This window comes from Lactuca saligna, chromosome 4, assembly GCF_052625555.1.
Source record: "Lactuca saligna cultivar CGN05327 chromosome 4, ASM5262555v1, whole genome shotgun sequence".
In the NCBI taxonomy this organism is placed as follows: domain Eukaryota; kingdom Viridiplantae; phylum Streptophyta; class Magnoliopsida; order Asterales; family Asteraceae; genus Lactuca; species Lactuca saligna.
In genome coordinates this window covers 327658577-327666092 of record NC_136420.1, presented here as the reverse complement: position 1 = coordinate 327666092, position 7516 = coordinate 327658577, and the positions used below count along the sequence as shown (strand labels likewise).

The 7516-nt window shown below is 43.4% G+C and overlaps 1 non-coding gene across 1 annotated transcript; it reads left to right on the top strand.

Moving 5' to 3' along the window:
• The first annotated feature begins 6296 nt into the window (after window positions 1–6296).
• LOC145044494 (small nucleolar RNA R71) lies at window positions 6297–6403 on the top strand. Its single transcript, XR_013681442.1, has one exon. It is a non-coding gene; the product is annotated as a small nucleolar RNA R71 (small nucleolar RNA).
• Window positions 6404–7516: the final 1113 nt, after the last annotated feature.

The following is a 7516-nucleotide window of genomic DNA, read 5'->3' as shown; positions in this document are numbered from 1 at the left end:
ATGAACCGGTGAAGGAGTCGGTGGATCGGAGAACGGATATGACCTTCTTGAGCAGTAGAAGGTATGTAAACTCGGTTAGCAATTGTACTCCACCATGTCGATGCCACCACTTCCTCGGGAAGTTCTTTGTAGGTATTCTCCAAGAAGGCTTCAAAGTAATCCGTCATCACCATATCTTGATCGTAGATGCCCAACCGCCAAGAGAACTCAACCATGCTGCATTGATGCAGCTCCCCACCCAAAGAAAACGAGATCGTGTTTGGATTGTAAAACTCACTACCACCTCGGAATGAGATGGTAGCGAAGAACTCCCAACACAACTCTGCGTATACTGGCTCTTGAATCTTGAACAATTGCAACCAACCATCACAAGTGATGTTGGCATAACCCAAATTACAATCTTTCACTAAATATGGGGTGAGTTCCTCTTCCAAGCCGACATTGCCCAACCATCCCCAATCTACTGCAGTGGGCAAATGAATTTCCTTTTGTCGCAAAGCTTCCAATCTGTTTAAAGCTCTGGTTTTTGAGGATTTGGAGGTGATGTGTTGAAAAGATAACCATGACATATCACCACGGCCTCCTCCTCTTGATGATTGTCCTCTCCTTGCCATGCTCCCTGTATAAACATAACAAAAACACAACAACAAACAACACCCCATAATTAAAACAGAAAAATTTGTCATCTTTGTGGGACCTACTCGCTGAGTACGCGAGCATACTCGCCGAGTAGTATGAACACTCGGACAGATCGAAATCAGATTTGTGTAATCTGCGAATTAGTCCAATTTATCCATAGGGGTTTGTCGTAATTGTGTATCTAACCACATATGTTGAATAAATTACACCAAATAACCTCTAATTCATGAGTAAATCAAAGCCCTAAAAATTGTGAAAAACTCCCCAAATCTGAAAATCTCCCAAATATGGGGAAATAGGTGGCAAAGATTGGACCTTTCATGAAATTAAAGAGTAAAAATGTTACCTTGGTGCTTGAATTAAGAGAAATTGGAAGAAAATTGACTAGATCTTGAAGAACTTCTTGAGAGGCGGCTGAGAGAGAGTGCTCGGCGAGTATGGGGGTGAAGTGTTGAACAAAAGCAATTTTTACAGATTTATTTTACTGGGTTTAAACCGTCTACTCGCCGAGTATAATGGATATACTCGCCGAGTACGGACGCGTGTTATGAAGTTTTGGCTGCATACGAACATTTACTCGCCGAGTATAGCCGATATACTCGCCGAGTATATGTCTCAGATTGAAAAAATTTTAAGTTTTTGCCAATTTTACTATGTGAATTCCTTTATTTTAGCCTTTCCACCCCACACTTTCAGTAGAGCTTGTCATCAAGCACTTAGAGAAGTAGAATGAATGAAGAGAAATGAAAAAAAACAATACGAAAAATAAAGAAAGGGAAAGAAAATGCAAACGTGAAACTCGGGTTGCCTCCCGAGAAGCGCTTCTTTTGATGGAGTCATTAGCTGGACTCCGCCCCTTCTATGTTTTTGCGATTCCGCACAGCAGGAGCTCCTCCATTCCTTCATTGCGGGGGACTCCTTCTTCATATTTCTTCACTCGATGGCCATTGACTTTAAATGGCGTGCCATCTCTCGAGATCAATTCAATAGCCCCATGAGGAAACACCGTCTTGACCACAAATGGACCATCCCACCTTGATTTAAGTTTACCCGAGAAGAGTTTTAGGCGGGAATTGAAGAGTAGTACTTTTTGGCCTTCATGGATGTCTTTGCTTTTGATTCTTTGGTCATGCCATCTCTTGGTCTTTTCTTTATAAAGCCACGAGCTAGAATAGGCCTCATTTCGTAGTTCTTCAAGGGCATTCATTTGCATTAAGCGGTTGGTCTTCAATTCTTCCATGTCAAAGTTACATCTTTTTAGCGCCCAATATGCCTTGTGCTCGATTTCAACCGGTAAATGGCATTGCTTTCCATAAACTAACCTATATGGTGTAGTACCAATAGGTGTTTTGAAAGCGGTACGAAATGCCCATAGCGCGTCATCCAATTTATCCGACCATTCCTTGCGATTGCTTCCCACCGACTTCTCCAAGATACGCTTCAAAGCTCGATTGGTAACTTCCGTTTGCCCACTCGTTTGTGGGTGGTATGATGTGGAGAACTTATGGGTCACCCCATATTTCTTGAGCACCTTGTCCAATTGATCATTGGCAAAGTGTGTACCACGGTCACTAATTAGGGCCTTTGGAACACCAAACCGGGAGAATAGTCTTTTCAAGAACCGTACCACTACCCGTCCGTCATTTGTAGGTAAAGCCTGCGCCTCCGCCCATTTTGACACATAATCCACCGCCACTAGAATGTACTTGTTTCCTTTGGATGTGGGGAATGGCCCCATGAAGTCTATGCCTCACACGTCGAACACCTCGCACACTTGAATGCTATGTTGTGGCATTTCATTACGGGAGGAAATGTTTCCCACCCTTTGGCAAGCATCACATTCTTTGACATATTGGGCTGCATCTTTGAAGATTGTAGGCCAATAGAACCCAATGTCAAAGATCTTCTTCGCGGTATAGTGTGCTCCATGATGTCCTCCCGTGGGTCCGCTATGGCATTGCTCTAGTATTTTTCGACTCTCCTTTCCGAACACACATCTTCTTATAATCCCGTCCGCGCAGCTTCGGAAGAGGTATGGATCGTCCCAAAAGTAATATTTGATCTCTGAAAAGAATTTCTTCTTTTGCTGACTACTATAATCCTTCGGGACGTAATTGGTAGCTAAATAGTTAGCTATATCCGCGAACCATGGCTCCTCTCCCACGGACACCATAATGTATTCATCCGGGAAGTCGTCTCCATCCTTATCTTCTTGCAATGCCGGGTTCTCGAGCCTAGATAAATGATCGGCCGCTACATTCTCCATTCCTTTCTTATCTCGTATCTCTATGTCGAATTCTTGAAGAAGAAGCACCCATCGTATTAGTCTTGGCTTGGCATCCTGTTTGGAAAACAAATACTTGATAGCCGAGTGGTCAGTAAAAACAGTGGTTTTAGATAAAACCAAATAAGGGCGAAATTTATCAAAAGCGTAAACTACGGCTAACAGTTCTTTTTCAGTAGTAGTATAATTCTCTTGGGCAGGATTCAAGGTCTTGCTTGCATAATAAATGGGTTGGAAATGCTTATCAACCCTTTGTTCAAGGACCGCTCCTAGTGCATAGTCACTAGCATCACACATGATCTCGAAGGGTAAGTTCCAATTTGGTGCTATAATGATTGGGGCATTAGTTAATTTTTCTTTTAAGAAGTCAAATGCCTCTAAACACTCTTTAGTGAAATTAAAGGGTGCATCTTTTAATAATAATTGTGTTAGAGGTTTCGTAATTTTGGAAAAATCTTTAATAAAACGCCGGTAAAAACCTGCGTGTCCCAAAAAGCTTCTAATGCCCTTCACATTAGTTGGCGGGGGTAATTTAGCGATGGTGTCTATCTTTGCCCGATCCACCTCAATTCCCTTTTTAGAGACTTTATGTCCCAATACTATACCCTCCTTGACCATGAAATGACACTTTTCCCAATTTAGGACCAAGTCGGTTTTCTCACATCTAGCAAGCATCGAGTCAAGATTTGTGAGGCAGTCATTAAAAGAAGATTCAAATACAGAGAAGTCATCCATAAAGACCTCCATGAATTTTTCCACCATATCATGGAATATGGCGGTCATGCACCTTTGAAATGTCACAGGTGCATTGCATATGCGTCTATAGGCGAAGGTCCCACTGGGGCATGTAAAGGTGGTCTTTTCTTGGTCCATTGGGTCTATGGGTATTTGGAAATACCCGGAAAACCCGTCTAAGAAGCAATAGTAGCTATGGCCCGAGAGTCTCTCTAACATTTGGTCTATGAAAGGAAGGGGAAAATTGTCTTTGCGAGTGGCATCGTTTAGCTTGCGATAATCGATGCACACTCGCCAACCGGTTACCGTTCGCGTTGGAATTAACTCGTTCTTCTCGTTGGTAATGACCGTCATTCCTCCTTTCTTGGGCACCACCTGGACCGGACTCACCCATGGGCTATCGGAGATGGAGTAGATGATTCCTGCATCCAAAAGCTTTACCACCTCCTTCTTGACGACTTCTTGCATGTTCGGGTTTAATCTTCTTTGATGTTGCACCACCGGCCTGGCTCCTTCTTCTAAGTTTATTTTGTGAGAGCAGTAGGATGGACTTATTCCCTTTATGTCGGAGATGCTCCATGCGATGGCTCTTTTCCTTTTTTTCAATACCCGTACAAGCTCTTCCTTTTCTATCTTGGAGAGATCTGAGGCTATAATCACTGGCTTCTGATTTCCTTCTTCCAGAAAGGCGTATTCCAGATGGTTAGGCAGTGTTTTGAGCTCCAATTTAGTGTGCATAGTAGCGGACTCGCCGAGTGCAGGTATGGTACTCGGCGAGTTCATGGCGGCATTCGCGACTGCTGACTTTTCTTCAGGTGTACTCGGCGAGTAGATCGGGTCTACTCGGCGAGTAGGGCTTTCAGCTTGGTTTTTTAGTTCTTCATACTCTGCTTCCTCCAACAGTCTTTCAATCTCTAATAAGTCTTTTTCTGGATCAAACACTTCTTCCAAAGCTACAAACTTGCTGGAATCTTCAGGTATGTCTTCTTCCAATAACTCGTCAAGCATGTCGATTGAGAACGCCGTGTCGTCACTGCTCCTTGAGTACTTCATGGCTTGGTCTACCCCGAATGTTACTGAGTCGTCCCCAACTCGCAATGTGAGCTTTGAATCTCTCATGTCTACGATGGCGCTAGCGGTGTTGAGGAAGGGTCTTCCAAGGATGATTGGTACTTGCGGATCCGCCTCCATGTCTAGGATGATGAAGTCAGCCGGGAAGACAAATTTGTCTACTTTCACTAGTAAATCTTCACATATGCCTCTTGGAAAAGTGACCGTCTTGTTTGCCAAATGAATGGCCATCCGAATTGGCCTTGGCTCCGGGAGGTCCAGCTTTTTGAAGAATGAGTATGGCATAAGGTTCACACTCGCTCCAGAATCAGCTAAAGCATGAATGGTGGCCAAGTTGCCAAATTGGCAAGGTAGAGTTAAGCTCCCCGGATCACCCTTCTTCTTTGGTAATTTGTTTAGCATGGCGGCGGAGCAATTCTCATTCAATACTACTTTCTGCACCTCTTCCATCTTTCTTCTATTAGTGAGGAGTTCCTTAAGGAACTTTGCGTACTTGGGCATTTGCATGACGGCTTCGATGAAAGGAATGTTTATTTGAAGAGTTTTAATATGATCAAGGAACTTCTGATACTCCTCTTCCTGCTTCTCCTTCTTGGCTCGGGCTGGGTACGGCATTGGAGGCTGGTATGGTTTCAAGGGTGGCTGATCATTCGTTTTTTCAGATGTACTCGCCGAGTCCATCGGTCCTACTCGGCGAGTAGGGCTCTCAGATTGTGAATGTGGGTTTTCAGCTTGTGCTTCCGTTCCTTCCTTCTGTGAGTCCTTATTCGCTTCAGTACGAATGGGGGCCAGGGGAGTAATAACCTTCCCACTTCTTGTGGTAATAATGTTCACTTGCGCGCCTCGTGGGTTGTTCTCGGTTTTGCTAGGAAGCTCACCCGGTGACCTTTGGTTTAGTTGTTGAGCGAGTTGCCCAAGCTGAGTTTCTATATTATGGATGGATGCTTGCTGGTTCCTGAGCATTGTTCTTGTTTCTTGGATAGCAGCATCGTGGTCACTGTGTCTTTTCTCGGAAGCAGCCACAAATTTAGTTAGCATCTCTTCCAAGCTTGGCTTCTTCTCTTGCACCGGTTCCTCTTTTTGGTAGAATCCTCTCCCTTTTTGTCTATACTTCTCCTCCTTGGCCTTCTTGTACTCTTCGTAAGGCAACCACTCCTTCTTTTGTTTTCGCCAATCTTCATCATACCGGTCACCACTCGAATAGTTTACTTGTGCCTTTTTGTTGCCGTGCTCATCCAAATCACAATCTCTAGTGAGGTGAGGTCCATTACAATTCTCGCAACCCACCCGTATGGCATGGATGGTTTGATCCATTTTGTCCATTCTTCTATCCATGGTTTTTAACATGGCCATGACCGCGGATAAATCTTCAGTAGCAGCGTACGCGGCTCCCCTCGTGACATCATTCCTTGGGTTGTGGTATTCTCTAGAGTGTTTAGAGAATTCTTCAATTAATTCTTTGATCACCGGGGGTGGTTTCTTTGTAAGTGGGCCTTGTGAGTCTAGCAGCTGCCGGGTCGTGACATTGACTCCATCATAAAAGATGGACACTTCTTGTTGGCTATTTAGATCATGGTGTGGGCAATTTCGTAGCAGACTTTTGTACCTCTCCCATGCTTCATATAACGACTCTCCAGCTTGTTGTTCAAAATTTGCAATGGCCTTCTTGAGCTTGGCTATCTTTGATGGTGGGCAAAAGTGATCTATAAATTCTTCCTTCATTCTGGCCCAAGTAGTGACTGACCCGGGAGGAAGTGATTTGAGCCAGTCTTTAGCAGCACCCTTGAAGGTTACTGGAAGCATCCGAAGCAGCTGAGTTTCTCGGGTGACATTTGGAATGTTGAAGTAATCAGCAACATCATTTACTTCATCCAAATGTTTGTAGGCATCTTCATGATCTTTCCCGTAGAAAGGTATTTCCTTGAGTGAAGCTAGGATATGACCTTTTAGCTCGAAGGTGGCAGTTGCGGGAATTGCGGGTTGCACAAGTCCCGGGCCATGGTCGTCGCGCATCCTCTTCTTCCATTCTCCCATGGGAATTTCATCAATGTTAGCCATAGTGAACGCTAACTCTTCTTCCGATTCGGTGTCTTGTTCGTAAGTTGCCTCGTCTTCTTCCTCGGTTTCGTATCTAATCTCTTCTTGAATTGGCTCTTCAATTATTAAGGAAGCGCTTGAAGCTCCTGATTTGCTGCTCTTCTTTTTCCCGAAAACAGTCTTCAAGTTAGACAATGGTGATTTCTTTGGTGTGCTTGAACTCTCCACGTCCTTCCCTTTGTTTCTTTTCAATTCGGATTCGGGGTCTTCAAACGGGGGTACCAGTGGTGTGTTTGCTCCTCTGGTCATGAAAGTCCTGAAATTAATCAAATAAAAGCGTAAAAAGAACAAAAAGATTGTAAACAAATAAAAGAAAAAATTTCTAAATAAGCTGTTACTCGCCGAGTAGGTGCGAGTGCACTCAGCGAGTATCAGTGAGTTTTCAAAAAAAATTCTAAGTTTTTAACCTAACTAAAACAGATACTAAAACCTAATTACTAGTTACTAAATTGCAATAAATGAACTTTATGCAAGTAAACTCACACAAAGGATCGAAAAAATTAGGAATTAGCTTAATTATTTAGAACCGTTCCCCGGCAACGGCGCCAAAAACTTGATGTGTGTAAATTCAACTAGTTTTATCCCTACTTTTTATTAATAATTTGAACACACAAAGGCAGTGAACCTGTCTTTAAGTGGTATAGATTGATAAGTAAGGTATCGAACTCAGGGAACGGAAATTAAACTAAT